The sequence below is a fragment of the Neodiprion fabricii genome, chromosome 1, assembly GCF_021155785.1.
Source record: "Neodiprion fabricii isolate iyNeoFabr1 chromosome 1, iyNeoFabr1.1, whole genome shotgun sequence".
NCBI lineage: Eukaryota > Metazoa > Arthropoda > Insecta > Hymenoptera > Diprionidae > Neodiprion > Neodiprion fabricii.
Genome location: NC_060239.1, coordinates 34,875,950 through 34,894,713, shown reverse-complemented (window position 1 = coordinate 34,894,713; position 18,764 = coordinate 34,875,950). Strand labels below are relative to the sequence as shown.

The 18,764-nt window shown below is 42.8% G+C and overlaps 1 protein-coding gene across 1 annotated transcript in view; it reads right to left on the bottom strand.

Moving 5' to 3' along the window:
- Positions 1 to 18,764, bottom strand: part of LOC124184250 — an 86,670-nt gene that overhangs the window by 63,576 nt on the left and 4,330 nt on the right. Inside the window, exon 2 of the mRNA XM_046573781.1 lies at positions 6,778 to 6,809. The gene's annotated coding sequence lies outside the window, so the exon portion shown is untranslated. The remainder of the gene's footprint in view (positions 1 to 6,777; positions 6,810 to 18,764) is intronic.

The window sequence follows — 18,764 nt, the reverse complement described above, 5'->3', positions numbered from 1 at the left end:
AGTTCTTGGTAAAAGAGATTTTACCAAGTTATGTTTTAATTCTGCGACACGAAGGGAAAACCGTCAACGATCGTAATTTACTGTGCGATAACAATAATATGTAATTGAATCTCGTTCCGCACCTGCTGTAGTAGGCATATTAACATATATCCATAGTCAAGTTTTGATCATAGCGGCAGAAGCCGCGCGGTAAAAAATAAGCGAAGAATGCTTTTCCCTGGGCCAAGAAAAAACGAGAACGAAAGAAAAATGTCCTACGGGTTCAAGATTAAAGTTCCGTCTCTTGCAACGCGGTAGCTCGGTTCATATTTTACGAGAAAGAATCCCTAACTGTACACATAAAACAGTAACGAGTACGCAACAGCGTCTGGGAAGTCGCAGAGTCGAGATAAATCGATCGATGCTTTACCGAGGAAAAAAATTGGACGACGCAATTTAGTCGGGGAATCCGTAATCATCGGTGATTGGAATGAGACAGTTCCTTTCTTGGTAATTAATCGGCCGACCTCTGATACACAAAGCAAAAATCCACGAGTCTTTCACGATTTTTCCGTATTCTAAAAATTGTTCAGAAGTATTCAGATCTTCCAGATTCATTCGTTGCGTATATGCCAACTCGGTCCTCAAGTCGATGCCCGAGAAGTTTGTTCGGCAGCAACAGACCGATCGTTAAAACTCGTCAGAAGTTAAACGTTAAAAATTCAAAGTGAAAAGTTTTCCCGCGGGTTTACGCAGCTCCCTTTCTCTCAACTCATACAGAGCGCCTTTTTCCAGCCCGACAAATTGCCGCGAGTTCAAAAACTTCTCCTCGTACTAAAAACTTGTCAACTTTTAGTGGCTTGCCGGTCCTCACAGCTGAGCTACCCTCGTTATCCACGCCCTGCTCCAATCCTCCTGCACGCGTTTTAAAAACCGGAGATAACCTGGCCTAGGCGTCAAAAAGATAGAGAGAGGAAGAGAAAAAAAAAAAAAAAAACGAACAAAATTCTGTATACACACATCCCGATCAGCAAAGAAAGCCTCGTGCGGTTCCTCCTCAGGATATTCCGGAACAAATACGACGCGTGAATCTTCTCGAGGAGGATTTAAAACCGTAAGGACGGGAGATAAATGCGTCTAGAGTCTGAGAGTCTGTGCAGATCCTTGCGTGAGATTGCAGGATATCTCTCCACTTCGAGCCATCGGATATCTAGCATTATTTCTTTGCCTCCTATTCCAACGATTTGCAGAACTTTCTCGTTTCATATTCAAACCCAGGAGCTGGTTTGATCGGTATCAATTCGGTGTATCGAATCGCGGTGATGTCATGGAAATTTACAGTTTTCACAATTTTCTACATCGCGACATACAGCGCTTTTTCACTGATCCTGATCATTCTTGTCGGTACTTTTCCGAAGGATATATTTTCCACCAGAGAATTTCCAGTGGGCTCTCCTGTCGTTGGCAGTGATAACGGACTCGCCTGATCGAGGTCTGACCCTTAAGGTGCCCTGCACAAGGCCACATGTCGTTTCTCCCCGGTACATCCATTTTTACCAATAATACATGGTAATTTCTGGTGGATGGAATACTCCTCCATGATTAAACTCCAGGAACAACCTTGTACTCCCGATAATCGTGGAGTCGTCGGCCAAGGCGCTCCCGCGGACCCCGATGAATATTTAAATGGGTAATACGATCATGTATCCTGCATGCGTCCGATGCACGAGGCACATCGTGGACATGGTCGCGACTACCGTGAACCGCGAACATGGCATCGGGTAGTACAAGACAGAGAATCGAGGTATAGAGGAGAGTAGGTAATACCTATCCGTGTAGCGAGGTGGTCGAGGTGAGGTTTGGCGGCGGATGCACCAGGTTAACAAACCCATAAATTCATAACGGGTCCCTAGGGACTTTCGACTGCTTGGCGACGCGACGCGCCTCCGCACGTACCCGTCCTCACATACCTATTACCAGTTTGCTGTACGCGTGTCCTGCGCTGGGAAGAGAGTAAAATTAGAATACCGATCGAACCGTATTTTCGCTACTTGCGAGAGTGACGTCAGGTTTATTTTTGCCAGTTACTTTGAATTTCTGCCTGTATGACAATCACAAGCCCACGGGTATCACCGCAAAGATGGATTACAGCACGTTTCGCAGAAACTCTCCAACGAGTCCGGCTTGAGCTCGCAACGTTTCGCGAATTATTCACCGCAAACGAGCTGGTCTGATGTTGACTCGTTATAAAAACGGTATTTGCATCGCTATTTTCAAGCATACTCTAATGGAGTAGACCGAGTTTATCGCTTTTTCTTTATTCCTCTATCTGACGTCACTGACGCAACGACGTACCTCCTCAACATTCCAGACTCGGCACATGAGGGTATTCCGGGTATCGCAGCTGGGTGCCAGGGTACGCAACCGGCTCCTGAGATATTGAAATTCTTCTCGATTCTGCATCAAGTGCAGTCGATTGAATACTGGAAATGAATTTTCCACTACGATTCGTCGTCTTGTATGCGAGTTTCTACATGTCCTCATCTTTTCCAAAGCATATCGATGTCGTTCGTGTAGCTAGAAACGATTCTCAAGTGCTGTAAAAATGATCTCCACAAACGTAACGTTGATATACCAACACATATTTTCACAGCGCAATATCGTTATCTGAAAATGATAAGATTACTTCGTTCTTACTACATTACATTGTGTCACAACGTATCGTCATCGAGCAGAGAAGAACGTTTGTCCCTCTTGTTTAGCGACGACATTTGACGTGTGCAGGTGAAACGGTCATCGGGTCTAATTCTCTGTCAGAGAAGGAAGTTGAGTCTGAGTAGAAACTGGCCGTTCACCCCGGGTGTCTGAGAATAACTGATGCCATGAGGCCACACCGCGGTTCTATACCTATTTGCCTATTTGTCCTGAGTGCAGAGGGCAGTGGTGCTTTACCAGTTTCAGACGCACCAAGAGCCGTCAGGATCAGCCGAAGGGTGAAGTACTCGATGGTGAAAAGCGTAGTTGAGCGTCCATGGAAGTCTCGTACGGTTCCGCTTGTTGTGCTTTGGCGAGCGAGACGAGGACTAGGATGTCCATTAATTGAGGTGACTTGGCGTCCATGTGAAAACTGGAAAAGCGACGAGAGTCGAGTGCCGATGTTACCGCTTTTCCATTTTCCCGTGTCTTCTTCAACGCGGTCAGTTTCCGAGATGAATTAATATTCAGCCAGCGATCGAGACGGTGGGTGGGTGGAAAGAAAGGATGGTCTGACCCGGTTAGCGGTGCATTCATCGTTTCAACTCTCGACGGATGCGGTGATGTCACGATGAAGCTTCGGTGCAGAGGAAGCCGCGCACACACATGTAATTGCGCAATTGCGGCGCGTGTCACGACCGATTCGGACAACCGGAGTGTTTGTGAAACGCGATTCCGAAGATGAACAATTTGATAAGCAAACGACAATAACAGCTCTCGCATTAGCCCGACAAACTCGAACCGCTGCATGACCACGTTTCGAGTTTAATTCTATGGCGGTGCAGACACCCGCGATTCGTTGAACAATACTCGACTCTTGGCGGAAATCAAAACGCGGTCACGGAACCCTGAAGCTCCAGAACGGCCATAAATTTACCGGCTGTCTCGGCCACAGCCTGGTTGTTGAATCCGAAATTCAAACGGTCCTTTGTTTCACAGCGGTATCTAGACGCGAATAGTTCCGGCAATGGCTAATTGTCTGGATAGTTCGGTAGTGGGTCAACCCGTTAGGCGACTGCCGCAAACAAAAACACCACCTTTCATAACTGACTCGGAACAAAGTACAGGTATCTGATTTAAAATAACGCCAAACATGGTGCGCTGCTGATGTGAAGGGTTGAAAGAATGTCATGTTTCACCTTTCGTTGGCTTTGTTCGCCGGTATTCCAACCGAAACTGTTGAAACGTAGCATCGGGTAATCAGCTCTGTTCTGTCGCAATTGATAGTAGGAACAAGCGGTGACTTTCAGCAATGGAGAACAAGGGAATAAGGAAGCTGCAAAACTTGATCTTTACAATGCAAAATTGGACTGAATTCGACTCAAAGATGTTGAATACTGACCGGTTTCGATTGAGTAGTGGAGACGGCACGAAGCCACGATTCACGTATGTGAAATGGTTTCATCTACCATCAGACTACGTGTGAATCATCGTCTGTGGTCACTGTTTAAAGTAATCTTGCGAATTTTAAGTCTACTCATATTACAGGTAGGTGAGGTAATTCGGTTGGGTTATTTTGACGGGAAAAAAGTCAGAAGACTCTGACCGACGTTCGTTTTAACGTAAAAAATATGAAGCTAACCATAAAAGGATGTATCGTAGATACGGAAACTGATTTCTATGTAATTTTCGTCTAGACATTACTCAGGGTTCGGTAAGCGCTTTGAGGTTAAAAGATTCTCGGAAGCGATGGATCTCGCAGCTTGCAAAGAATTACACTTGTAAGGCATGTCAGCTGCTTTTCCGAAAATTCGATTTCTCTGAGCAGCACTGTTAACACATACGTTGAACGTCGTTTCAAATCACCGCCTCTTTCCAGCTAATCTACCCAATTATTGACGTTGAATAAGAGCATAGTTGCTGCTCTCTAGGTTGTAATCAACTGTCCTGATCTCAAGATTTAGGTTTCAGATTTGCGCAAAAATTTTGAGCTGTTCAGCAAAACACCGGAATAAGTTGTTTCTTTCGCCATGTTAATGCGCGTTTCTTCAGAGAAAGCGACCGCGATCAGTCCCAAGTCGATCAGGCGACGCATAAAACGTTACCGCCGAAAATTCCCAGTGAATTCCTGTACGTTTCTTAGTGTGAGAAATATCAAGTTCGTGGAAAGGGCAGAGAAACGGAAGACAAATAATAATGACACGAAGAGAAATCCTCAATCAGCATCTAAAGAGCATCTAATTATACCGTACCCATCGCCATGGTCGATTATCCTGACATGGCTTTGCTGCTGATATTACGCCCGTGAATTATAGAGTATGAATTAAAATAAATGAAAAGCAGGCTGAACAAGAAGAGAGGACCATCAATAATCGATATGAAATGTACATTTCTCTTGCAGGTGGTCCTTCAAGTGTCGAGCAATAACTCTGCGTCGCTTGGCACCGATAAAAACTGCATCTACATATGACATCCTCTTGGATTCTGGCAAGACGTTCAGTATCGATACGATGCTTGAGAGTGCATCCACAACAGCGGTGAACGAAGAAGAAGCTTCGCAGAGAATAATATCAATGGCGTCTGGTCGGTGATGAGTGCAGCTCCTGCGACTCCAATGACTCTCTGACTCACAATCAACGTACTCTACAGAGTCAGTCTTACGGTTTCCAGCTGCAGAAGCAGCAGTTCTTTGCATCCGTCGCGTTTCGCGTCGTCGGATGCAGGCTTCAATTTTACATACATGCGCATACACGCATAAAACGTACATATGTGCACATAATATATCTGTATCGCAAAGCGCGATTCTCTGAAACGCGTGCTCCCCCTACGCAATGCGTTTGTACATCATCAACACGCACGCGTTTCTCCCTTTCCTCCAACACCCGGATACCCCGGTTCCCTTCCCTCCAGCTGCAGTCTGCGTCGTTGCCGAGAACAAATGTTCGTTAGCTCTGGCTGGATTAAGGTAGCTTTTACAAGCCTTTCGACGTGGTTTAAAAAAATGAAATAAAAATAAAATGGTTCAAATTAATCGTACAGGATTATGCGAGCAGCCTCTTGTTATTCGTCAGAATCAGAACCGGTTTGTTTTTTTCTTGCTGTCTTCAATTTTTGGACGAAAAAAACCAGCAATCAATTTACCAGAATATTTATAAATATGCTGAAAATATTTTCCACGCGCAACTTTGGAATCTGCGCCTAAGATTTGACCCAAATAACAATTACCATAGTATTTTCGAGGTGTCAGAATTAACAATTTCAAATTGCAGAGTAATTGATCACAGCTGTTTCTACCGAATAAAATGACAAACACCAAAATGGACTGTACCGTACATTAGCGGTTGATCACAGAAAAGAGATGGTAAATGCGGTATTTCTAAAGGAACGAATAGCAGCTGTAGTAGTAGCGATCAATTTTGCAGTCCAGAGCAACGACTCGTAAATATTGAACGAGTATCGATGCTCGTTTCATACACACATGGAGGTTCAATCTCGCAGCATACGCCCGATGGTAGGACAAACGCGGCGAGTAACGAGAACGCGGTTAGTAATTAAAAGCGGCGGTCATGCGGTCGCTTGTTTTTGAACATCGTCCCGAACAACGGCGGATAACGAACTCATTGTTCCGAATCATTCGAATCTTCGATTGCGAAACTCGACATACCACGCCGCGAAGTTGCGTGTGTGTTTGAAAACCGCGGCGTCGCAATTGATCGAGAAGTTGCGCAATGTCGAAGATCTCATCTTGTTAGGGAAATCGTAGACGTTGGTATGAGCGAAAATCTGTTGATGTGAACATCCGGATGCGCGCGAATAAACTCTTGCAAGCTCAGCGAGAGGAAAGGAAATCCTTCGTGATGGTTTACTCGAGGGTACAAGCAAAACAGCCGCAGTTGACTTAAAACTGCAGCATTGCCGGACCTTGAGTCACGTTTAAAAATAGTTTTACTCCTAATAATAACGCGATGAAGGGGTGAACAAAGCAAGTTTCGAATCGTCACACATCTCACGAATCATGTAACCACAATGAAATTTGTACTTGCGATCGAAATGGAAGAAAAAACGAATGGATAGCAGACGTTGCATTGATTTTTGGCTGCTTACCGTTGTGCGCTTCGGTTGACCAAGAACGGCGTCTGAAATATAAAAAACGATTCAATGACAATAGGTACGTTATCACGATAAAGCGGGTTTTGGTAAGAACAGATTAACAGGGTGGGTGGGTACAGCTTGGATTTTTTTTAATCAAACCTATTTTTAGGAGTTCTTTTTGAAGATTACAAAAACAGTTAGAGCAATTTGAGTACGAGGGTTTTGTTATTTATAGTTTCGACAACAGTTTCGAATTTGTTCATCGAAATTAATAACAAAATAGCGTTATTTAAAAAAAAAAAAAACTCCTAAAAATAATCCAAGCTGCCCCACCTCCCCAAACTAACCACCATAACCGCAGTTTGACCCATGCATCCATTTTTGATGATGCTGAACTGTTCAGTTTATACATTTTTTCTTTTCAATTTAAAATCCATTTCTAATCAAGCTAAAAATCTGAAACATCCAACATACTGTTTTTTCGTCATTATCAGTAGATTCCAGGGTCGAGAAGCAGATGCTAGAAATTAACGAGCACCCTACAATGCACCTAAAATCTATGTATCTGTGCAGGTAAAATTTCGTACTACATTGTTAGGCGAAGCACGGAACTGAGACGCTGATAATTTTTGTATTTATTACAGCTGTGCACCTGATACTCGTGCGCTCCATAATCGGCGGCAATTTAATGATTTAATTCCTCCATTTGTTCATGTTTGTTTTCAAATTTTAACGAGTTGTATATATATGCGTGCGATACAAAGGGGTTCAGCCTCGTTGAAAATCCCCTAAACACCGACACATTACGCGTCGTAGGGTGAAGAAAATTTGATCGATTCTTTCACGTGTTCACGTTCAACCGTGTAGGCCAGTTCCTGAGCTTCCGGTTCTGCGGATTCTTTCCGACAAAGCGATTTCCGGTGATCGTTAGTCGCACGATCCTCTGTATAACAACCCCGTGTTTTCATCCCGGGAAAACGTTGCGCAGTCACGCATTAACGGACACCTAATTGTTCTTTTGACACAGTCCATCGCTGCACACGTCATGCGTTATACATCAAACATCGCGATGGAGAGAAACGTTGCGGCGAGAAAAAGAGAAAAGAAGCGCGAACTCCGGTGGAAATTCTTCAAAGACTTCGCGTCCGCGAGTATGCAGATTGCAGATATGAAGTGCCCGTTTAATGTACTTGGTAGTTGTACATATATACATATATTTATATACGCGAACATGATTCATCGCGAATGCGACGTTTCCGGTGATAATTCTGACACACTTTTGCACATGCGCCCGATGCGAGACAACGAGGCAACAGTGCGAAACGGTTTTGGACACGTCCGTATAAAGCGATCGTAGCGTTTCTTTGTTCGCTGACCACATCGAAGGATGTAAAACACGGGAAATCTTCGAAGAAAATTTGCTAAACGATTGACGAGAGTCGTCTGCGTTCGGGATGGAAACGATTAAGATCTACTAGGAATTTCGTTGCCTGACCTTCTCTCGACCTCTACTATCGTTGCGGTACCAGAAAAAAGTGTGTCGCGTAATGGGTTATTAGAAAAAAAGAAAGAAATCTCGTTGATAACGCCGAGTTTAATGTGGTACGGAAAACAACACATCGCATCGATTTCGTTAGCTTTTAACGACCCGCTACTGATCCTTACAGTGTGTTTTAAATAGGGAAGCTTGCAGCAACGAGCGCGGTCGTTTATATGCCCATAAAAATCTTTGCGGGATATTTGTCACGTAAATAATGGCCGATTCATCAGCGTCGGTTCAGGGTTCACGAGAACGACGACGACTATGATGAAGAGGTTGAGGGGGGGAGGAGGAGGTGACGTCACCGTGAAAGAATTGGTCCATCGCTTCTCTAAAGAAGCGTTCATCGTCTACGTTCTGTAGTATTATCTTCTTCTTCTTCTTCTTCTTCTTCTTCTTCTCCTTCTTGCATTTTGTCAAGTGTCCGTGAGTTGAACGACGCGATGGTCGAACCCTCGAAGAATGTTTATAGGCATGCCAGATGTTCTCGCATATTCTCCCCTCTCCTCCCCCTCAAACAGCTATGGCGTTTTTTTCAACCTATTTCTTTTATTCGACAAACCGTCAGAAACTAATATTCTCTCTCTCTCTCTCGGTCACGATATGGTTAGCTTTATGAAAACTATGTTTCGTACTTTTTTCCCACAAGGAAAGAGATCGTTTATTTTATAATCAACGACGAGTGAAGCGGAGGCTACGATCATTAGGATGAAACAAAGTTGTTGGTATGATTCACACTGGCACTCGGTGAACGCATGATCATGCATTACGCGGAGCTGAATATTTCATAATATGTGGAAATAATAAAAAAAAAGGAAATATAAAAAAAAAAAATACACACGCACACACACGATATTTTGCCGTATTTTCTTCCTGCCTCCTTCATTATATTTCTCTTTTGTTATGGGACTTTATCAGCATTGCAACAGTCGGAGAGCAATAAACTCGTCGCAGCTGGGCTGTTTCCGAAGTCTTTTAATATACTTTGAACGTTGCGCTGTCGATGATGAATATAGGGGCGATACAGGTGCCGTAAACGTATCGTTCTTACTTGTACGAATGTGACGAGAGGTTGGAAAGAGTGAAACCGACGTTATGCGGTTTCCGGCCCCGGTTTATGCGCATCCAAACAACGCGGTCTGCGGGTCTGCAGTCATTGTTATCTAATTCTGCGTCACGTATTTCTCCTGCACAATCTCTAATTCTTCGTAATAAATGAATTACTCACAGCATACAGACCACAAAAGATGAGCCTCGTACAGTGAGATAAATATTTACATTTGTATTCGTCGGTTTGCATAAACATATAACTATTTACAAAGTATATTTATACAAAAGTTGTTAACAACGTTGATTGCCGCGTGACCAACGACGATGCGCAGGAAGAAAGTGAAAGTAAAAAAGTTGAACGCAGTTTTCGATCTCTTTCAACACTCGACGCTATTTTCTCGCTTCGAATTATTTTTAGCCTGAAAATTTCTTTTTCCGTTTACCCTTCTCTCTCTTCTCGATCTTCCTCCAGGTTGCCCGGTCGCACGTTTCGACGTTCCGGGTTTCATCTTCCTTCTCGCGAGTCAAGTGTCGCCCTAATTTCCAGCCCTCCGCCGCCTTCGTGATTTGTCGCCAAATCAGTTCACCGTGAAATCCAAGCACGGATTCTTCGCCTGTGCGTAAACTTCTTGCAAGTTTCTCCGTACAGCTGTAACTCTCGTACGCTACTGCATCCGCGATACGCGGTTATGGACGACGACCCCGTTCGTGCTCCGCACACTCTTCTCTGATTCTAAAGCAGTGAAATATATTCTGGTAAACGGTCGCAGACGTAGGTGCATAACTGTCGCCGCGTCGACCCGTATAACGTGCGATGCGCATTCACCGTTGGTCCCGACTGCATAAAATATCTCCCTGCTGAACACTCTTCGTCACCTCGATCATCGACCATTCGTCAACAACGCCGCAACCAACAATTTAACAATTTCATCGGTATAGAAATAAAGCGGATACATATGAATAGGACAGGACCACTGCTGGTATCGTTGAATTTCTTTGAGGACGGAAGGACAAATTATAACTAACAAAAATCGCGCAGAAGACTGAATGTATAAACCATTTTCATCTTCACTGAGAGAAATTTTTAGTCTCGTTTACCGCTCAGTCCTAATCTGTTTTCATTTTTTACCACAATCGAAAAATACAGTTCTAGGTAAAAAATGAAAATTAGTTTTCTAGCTGTTACCGGAAACTCTGTAATAGTATCCGTTACTATTCTTTCTCATTACGATCACTGTTACTAGATTTTCTTGCAACTGTTACGAAAATTATTAGGCGTACCCCGTTTTTCGTAATTCCGACAATAACCAGACAGTTTTTTTTAACAATACCTGTTTTACCAAATTCTTCTAGTTACCGTAACAAATGAAATTTTTCTCAGTGTTCCTGTTATTTCCGCGATATTATAACATTTTTCGATGTTAAAGTTTGTTTTACTTGAACATATGCACGTGCCCAGCGAGGTTCTGGGTTCAGGTCATGTATCAGCTGTTGCCTCCAGATAACAGAACTTGGGGGCAACGCTGTTGTGCACGTATGCATGCGAGGGTATAATTACCAGCAGGTTGAGAGACATTGACGGTGTAACCACACACGCGACGTGCTTGCTTTCTGTTTAAACCATGTGCGTCATGGTGTTGGTTATTACACCCGCGAGGGTGGGCCACGTATCCGACGCCACTGTTCCATTATGTTTGGAATTTCGTTCTACCAGCATCCGCGAGACTTGCAATAACATTCACGTTCGTACAGCAACAGCGTGTGTATAGGTACCGTATTGTACTTTGTTCGCGATAACAAGAATGTTGCATCACCTTCACGCGGCGTCTTCCGATCGGAATTTTTATACACACATACAGCGATGCGGTCAGTGCATCGGCATTCAACATTCTGATGCAGTCAATCGTTGAAACAACGCTTCGACGCAACTGTGTCAACATTAGTGCTCGCACGTGGATCCAAACTGTTCTACACTATCCGGATATCCGAATCGCTCGAATCCGTCTGTCGTGAAACTTCAGACCCGGTAATTTGAATATCCGGATAGTTGGTATATTCGTATATAAAACGGGTGTATATTTTTGCAATACAGTTTTACAAGATTGCGAGTTAGCTGCTGAATTCACAGGGAATGTATATACATATAGGTATAGGTATGCCGATTCCACTTTGCTGTACGGAAATATTGTATAACTCTTGTTCTACTTTTGCGTAGAAAATCTGCAGCGAATTGGCAAAAATTTTCGCGAGTATGTACACGTTGTAGTAGTTATAATACCCTGGGCGGCAAACCGAACTATTCGCATTATTCGGATAGTTATAGTACCCAAATAAATTAAGTGCTCTTACTATTCGAATAGTTCGGATTTGAAGCGTTGGATCCGGTGGATCAGCGTTGTTCGGATAATCTGGATACCTGCCCGAAAAAGTAGTGGCTCTATAATTGACCCTCTGAATCGTAGTGTCAAGTATTCTTACCACCTATTTTATATCAATTTTATGTATATTTAGAGAACTGTTCGATACATTTCTTCGCGGTTTTTTGCTATTTCTGATAGTATACTAGTAGATTTTCATTACTCGAGAGAAATTATTGCGATATAATGTAAATTATTGTTGCGAGAAACAAATTGATTGGAAGAAAAAAATTGTGAAAATTGAAGGGATAATTCATTTTTGACAAAGTTACCCCTTTATGCATGTTCACGTTTTACATGAATTATGAATTTTTGGGGTCGCTGATTACGAATTCGATATTGGATTTCATAAATTCAAGATGGCGGATATAACACGACGTACTATAATTACAAAATCGATCGAATCCGGAGAAGAAACTATTGTCCAGGGGTTTTTATGGTCGCTGATTACGAAGCGGAAAGCAGATTTTGAAAATTCAGTATGCCGAACGCAATCAGCGACTCCGAAAACTCCCGCACATAGTTTTTCGACCGTATTTGATTGAATTTTAAATTTTCGCCCATCGTATTGAATCCGCCACCTTGAATTTTTGAAATTTGATTTCAGATCTGTAATCATCGACCCCAGAAACCATGGATTATCATTCATCAATCATTAAAAAATCGCCGAAAGATCGTGCTGGATGGATTCGCGCTACCACGATGTAATTAAAATCCAACTGTACAATCATCATCGTCATTCTTGCATCCTTTATAGATATATTTGTTACTTCGTTTTAGAATCGCTCACAAAGTTGTACAGGTACGGTAAAGAACGAGCCCCGGCTCTGCGAGGTACGCTGCAGGTGTTCCTTCCCATTTTGATATAAACTTTCCTCGTCCTGGTCTATATATATTATATATATATACATATATATAATATTATGTAGACATAGCGGAGCGCATATATGTGTAATACCAACAAATGGAATTTAATTCGTACCGGCGTAGGTATTATCGAAACTTGAGCGGTGTGTAACTTATACCCTCAAATACGTATGTACGTACATACGTACCTGGCGGATACTGCGGAATATCCACGTCAACCTCTGCGCAGGTACCTGGTATAGTTGCCGAGAGCTAACAATGAGGTTCGTATGTAAGACGGTCGATATAATTCTTGTTCGCCGGGCTTTCAAGCCCCAGACGGGTTTGTTTATTTATTCAAATCATCACTGGACATCAAAGCGTTCTAGACTATAGACGCTGACGTACCAGATTCAGGCTTGGATGGAGGGAGTCGATACCTGTGCAGCATCTCTAAAATTACCCTCCCATGTATATAATGTAATGGCTACATACATTTTTTATACGTTTCTCAACGTTTACGGAGCTATCATGTGCGATACACACGCTTACATCCAATACGTGACCAAAGCCACGCGATTCTCCTCCTCCTCCTCCTCCTCCTTCTCCTCCTCCTCAGTTTCAGTTTTGCGACAGCTTTCGGCAACGTCGACTGGGTAAATAGCTGTGCCGATGACGAGATATTTTCATGGGCCAAAAATAAAGAAGGTAGAGAAAGAAAGAGGGGAAAATAAGTAAACATTAGCGCAGAGAGAAGGAATTACAGTATAACGTAGTATCCAACGATGTTTTTACACCACGACGAACGCCGGATGCAGATGGTCGGGAAATTCGAATTCCCTCTCGGTCGTTTTACCTAACCCAGATAACAAGATACGGCATTATCAACGTGGCTTGCTCGCACCTCGACCATGGATCCATCCCGCGGGCAATGCGAGGCAAGAACGCCTTTTGTCCACGGTTATATGCATTTTTTTTTTTTTTTTTTTTCAGAATATACGCCCGCCATTGGATTACGAGCGTTTCTCTCTCCCCTTGCTCTTCCTGCCGCCCGTTAGAAACCTTCCGCCATTATGAGAGTTTAATTCCTTTCAACTCCATTCTTCCCCCCTGTAATCCGGAGCTCGAATTCGTCGGCCTTCGGGCCATCTTCTGTATCCTCGAGGCTTGAGAAGAGGCAAATTTTACTTTCGCACGTCCGAGATGGTCCAGTTATACAGATTGAAGCGTCAGTTACTCACCCGCGAAACGAGGGGAACACTCGGACAGACGAGTAATTAGACAGGGCTCGGTTTTGTTTGACTCGGATACGTAATTACTCCGAGTCGGAAGAAGATATCGGTGAAACGAACGAGGGTTGGTTCTTACGGAAATCATGATCATCGACAAATCGTAGACGTGGAGTGTTTTGCCAAATCTCTACACTTCCAAAGTAGTCATTTGCCTCGAATATCGATTCGAGGGCGAGGTTGAAGTTCCAAATTTGGAAAGCTCTGCAAAGCGCCTAATTTCGAATTATTTGGTGGCGAAACTTGAAGTAAAGAAATCAAACTGTTACGAAACAACAAAGTTTTGAGCGATCGGAAAGCTGACGGCTTAAGATTCGGAATTGCAAGATTTCAAAAATTCAAGTTAGGATAAAGCAAAGTTCCGAAAAGTTGATTGCCGATATAGCAAAATTCCGAAAATTAAAATATACCCACACGTCGTAGTTGACTCAACGAGTGGTTGCAAAAAATCAGGAAAACCGAAAATCAGAATTACCTACCAAGATTCTAAACGTAAAAATATCGAAAATCCAAAACAGAGAAATATTCAAATGGTAAAATTTCACCAAGCCGGAAATTCGCCGAACCGAAAATCTCCGATCATTTAAAATTTCTCATCTTCGCACTTCCGGAACTTTGACTTGTCGGAGTTACGCCCTTTCCGAACTTTGAGCGTCGGGTTTCGGACCATTAGAAACTTTGATATTTCGTCAAAGTTCGGTATCCTGACTTCAAGTTTCGCCACGAAAAGATTCGTAATTCGGCGCACTCGGATATCTTCGAATTCGGAATTTGAACCCCGTCCCCAGTTTCGCCTGGCTGTGAAACAACGTAATATTTCCTCGGACCTACGAATCTCGCCTCGGGAATTTACAATTTCATTTATTATACAGGATTGCATCGGACAATACGCCGAAGCTGTAACACGCCGTAGGCGTTAAACGAGCAGCGGGCATTGCGGGGCGAGGCGAATACAGCAGCTAAGTAAGTGAAATTGGTAGCAGCTGCTGCCGTGCCACCGAGCTTCAACAGTGTAAATCAGTTTTTACTCGTGCATACACGTACAGAAAATATCTCGACTAGTCGCGAGTTGGCCGAGAGATACGTGCAAGTCGATGCATCGACGTGTGCGCGACACACGCGCCGGTCGCTTGGTACAAAAACGGTTATTATCGTAAGGTCAGAGACTACAGAGCGGACATTCATCTTCCACGCTTTAATAATAAAGAGCAAACAGCGTCACGCCACCTCGGACGTTGCTTCGTATGCCCCGAGTTTTCGCTTTTCAACGCCGCGCATAGACGGGACTAATTTTAAGTCAATTTACACCATTATGCGGCACAGATTTCAAGCCCATTCAGCTCGACCGGACAGATCAACGCACAAGGACTCGAGTATCTCGATCTCTTTCTTTCCCTCGCTCAAGGCCGTCTCTTACACATTATTTTTTATCACAGCCTCGTTTACTCCGTTTCACTTATAAAGCGCGGGTTTTGAATTCGAGTCAGTTGAGAGAATCTGCGCGTTAAGACCGTGGTAAAAATTATTTTTGTTTGAGAAGGAGACCGTTACGGTGGCTCCTGTCCGCGTGATCGAACCAAGTTCTGCCCACGGTATTTTTGCTGATTTTTATACCGCTCTATATTTTCTCCAGACGTTGAACTTTGTAATAATCGAATCGTGCGGCGGCGGTAAACTTAGGCGATAAAATCGCCTTGCAAATAAAAAACAACTCGGGCGACATCTCGACGCGTCTTCTGACAATCATCGTATCACCTCATCGTCCTTTGTGCAACGTTCAATGTGCAAAAAGAAGCTGAGTTTCGCAGGTGGAAAATTTCCGCATCGATTATCCCGTTATAGGTGTACATGGAATATACATACATTACGTATCCCTATTTTCATCTCTTGTTATAGAAGGCGAATTGTATATATACAGGTTATACGATTGTACAACTATGTAGGCATACGCCGATAAAGAATCCTATATTTCATCCAAGGTAGTCACGCGGTCGGGCCGTTTGTTACGTGGCAGCAGGTAGGTTCGACGGATTCGATATACCTTATATAACTCTGTGTATACCCATGCTACCGTCTTATAAAGCCAACCATCTGGCATCACCGGGATGAGAGGAAGGAAGGAAGGAAGGAAGGAAGGAAGGAAGGATGAAAGCGATAATCTCGGCAATACGCAGCCAAGTGCGCGGCAGGCGACGAGCAAATGTGCTTCTGGGTACCTAAAATGTATAAACCCGTCAATCGCACGGTGAAAACGGTTCTGCTTCTGGCAGACGTCCTCCTCGACTAGCAGTCAGTCAGTCAGTCAGTCAGTCAGTAAGTCGTATTTCTTTCCCTACATTTTCCACCTCTCTGGCCAATACGAAAAAATGTCGAAAACTGTTCGCCGTTTTATCACATGCAATAATCTAGTTGTCAGATTTCATGCGACGATCTGAAAGTCAGCGAACCTGTCGATGATTTTGTTCAAACATTAATTTCGATTCCAAATTTGCCTGTAAATATTTCCTAATGCATGCGGATTCCGGTTCAATATCTCGATGGATGTTTCAGAGTAAATCGATTGATTTTATTTCTATAACTAGATAAACAATTCGTACAATCGCGACAACAATCGCGGACGAACCAGGAGCGCAAGAGCTGATACTCGGTCCTTTATGGTACAGATTTTGAGTAAAGATAGTTGAATCTTCTCGGACGCAGCAGTTTCTCCAGGAATTTGTGGCTGTAAGATCCTGCTTAATTTCGCAAGTGCGGTATGAACGTTCATTCCGCGCAGTGCAGCCGCAATGCGGAGGAAGAGGAGGTAAGAATTTTCCGTTGTACACGTAACGCGACTTATATGCATGCATAACCGACGCCTTCGCGCGGACTGAGAATTTCCGTACGTTTCTGGAGAATTTGTGTCAAGAGAGGTTTCGCCTCCTACGGTCGTTACTCGGTTCTTGCATACTCGTCGATGCGTGTAGAACGAAAAAGAAACTCGGGCGTGAAGAAGTATGAGTAATGAGGAAGTGGAAAATCGTATAATGTTAATGAAATTGGGTTCGTTACGTCTTTTATTTCCACGTGAAATGTTTAGCGATGAGTCTGAGATGAATCTAATAATTAGATATACTCGTATCAAGCAGGCAAGTATATGATAGGACGTATCTCGAAATCGTGATCTTTAAAGACGGAGATCTAAACAGAAGATATTTGTGGAAATTTCATTTTGGCAGACGACCTCTTTGAAAGGCTGCTGGATTCTGACATGAAATTTACAATTTATAGAAAAACGCAGTACAGTTTTATCCTCGTAATTCTATAAAAGTGTTGGGGTTTAATTTTCTACCAATCTTTTGAAATTTCAAAGATGAAATCGATCAGGTTTACACCGCTTCATGACCGAAATATCACTGCAACTTGTTCAAAATTTCGAATTTATGATTATTCGATCGCTCTTCAAGTTTTCAACGTTTCATTAGCTGACATAAAAATTCACTGAAATTTCTTTGATTTTCCTTATTTTCAAGGAAAATCTGACCGATACAGCCAGTTCAATTCAGGCGAACTTTGGCACCTGTCTGAAAATATATCCTCAATCATACGCGATGCAATCGCACGTACGCAGCATCGCTGGTATTTGCTATGAGAGATTTGGCGCACCCGAAGGGAAATCGAAATATGTACCTCGGATGCTGCAGGCTCCGGGCTTCACCTCGCTCGGATTTAGTTGAAAATATTCAGCGGTCGTGCTGGCCAATTTCTAGGAATAAGGATATTGCCAGGATTTCGCCCAAGGATCTCTCCGATCGATAACGCCAGACGCTTGCTATCAACATTCAAAGTTCAGGCGTTTCTCTATCCGCCGACCCGAGTTCACGCAATTCTTCCAACTCACGCGAATTCCCAACGATCATCGAAATTTGTTTCAATCAACGATCCGCAGCGCAGATTCGAAACCGAACAAAAGGGATGGAGTTTATTTTTTATCACTTTATTCGAAGCTCAATGAATCAAGTTGTGAACAATTACCGACCGACGAGTGTGATAATAAAGTCAGGCGAAAGAAAATTTGCACAATGATACACTAAGTGACATAAGTCTGTTGTAACAAGTGATTATTGTAACATGAGAATTAATTTGAGATGGTTCTTGAATGAAAAGTTTCAAAAACTCTCGTTGGAATATCGCGAACACCTGAATTTTCACGAAACCGTGGCGACCTTCCTCAACCACTTTGAAACGAGTTTCGAATTCGATTCACTTGCAAACGAGCTAAAATTTCGAGAGTAAAGTGTCGTTACTAAACTAATTGTATACGTGAGGATTAGCGAACAGAAGATATTTTTAGGGAAATTTCGCCATCTTTTCACCTTCCTCACAACGAGGATTACACAAGGACACGTTCAACAATATATGGCATTGCATTGCAAAATTAAGTTTCGAGTTATCCGTGTAACATGCCAGACAATTTCTAATTACAAGGGTTGGCAAAAAAAATTATTTGTTTTTTGAGTTTCTATTGAGATAATAAATCGAATAATAACCAAAACCTTTATTTATTACTTATAGAGTTTGCTTTTGTCTTTTTTACGTTGATAAATAAGTCTTGGAGTTTTTTGTTGATAGCTAATATGGATGTCTATTCAGAAGAAAAGGGACAACGTTTTTACCAAGATGCGTTGAACTTTATCGTTATTAACGTTATCAGTGGCAGTATAATGAGAGCATGATGGGAGATTACGTTTGGAATTTGATACGAGAAAGTTCATACAAAAACGGAAGAAGTACGAAATATATTCATTTTTAAATTTTGTTTATCAATCCTTTATTTCCTTATTCTTTATGTTTTAATAAGATTAATTTAAATGCAAA